The sequence below is a fragment of the Penaeus monodon genome, chromosome 29 (assembly GCF_015228065.2).
Source record: "Penaeus monodon isolate SGIC_2016 chromosome 29, NSTDA_Pmon_1, whole genome shotgun sequence".
In the NCBI taxonomy this organism is placed as follows: domain Eukaryota; kingdom Metazoa; phylum Arthropoda; class Malacostraca; order Decapoda; family Penaeidae; genus Penaeus; species Penaeus monodon.
This window is the reverse complement of record NC_051414.1, coordinates 29,993,460-29,993,947: the sequence shown is the minus strand read 5'-3', so window position 1 is coordinate 29,993,947 and position 488 is coordinate 29,993,460. Positions and strand designations below refer to the sequence as shown.

Genomic DNA, 488 nt, shown 5'->3' with positions numbered 1-488 from the left:
ATATAATGTACAGACACTGATGATTACAATTAATCCTTATTCTCACCACTAAAAGGTACTCATATTGCATTCAGAGTATGATCAGCTTGCAAGATTTTGGCGCCTGAAGTGTGTCTACGCCGCCGGTAGTTAAGAAAAATAATATCTTAAGGCAACTGAAAGAAAAATAGGAAAATAATGACAACTTAATGACAACTTGGAAACTGAAAGAAAAATAGGAAAATAAAACTTAATGACAAAAAGTGATATATCAAGGAGTTAAAGATCGAGGATGGAATTAACATGGAAGATAAAAGGCTGTAAGGAATGCCTATATGGAAATGGCAAATTGAGGAGGAAAATAAAGGAAAATTCTAAGGTGCCTATAATAACAGGAACAGTAATAAGCAGAGAGGCAGTAATTACGGATCTTGGGATAACGAGGAAGAAAAAAAGAAACAAAAGAATTAAAAGCATATTGCAAGAAGAGGGAGAGAGGTAGAAGGTAT

At 34.0% G+C, this 488-nt stretch overlaps 1 protein-coding gene across 1 annotated transcript in view; it reads right to left on the bottom strand.

Moving 5' to 3' along the window:
• Positions 1 to 488, bottom strand: part of LOC119592135 — an 11,208-nt gene that overhangs the window by 3,502 nt on the left and 7,218 nt on the right. The window lies entirely within an intron of this gene.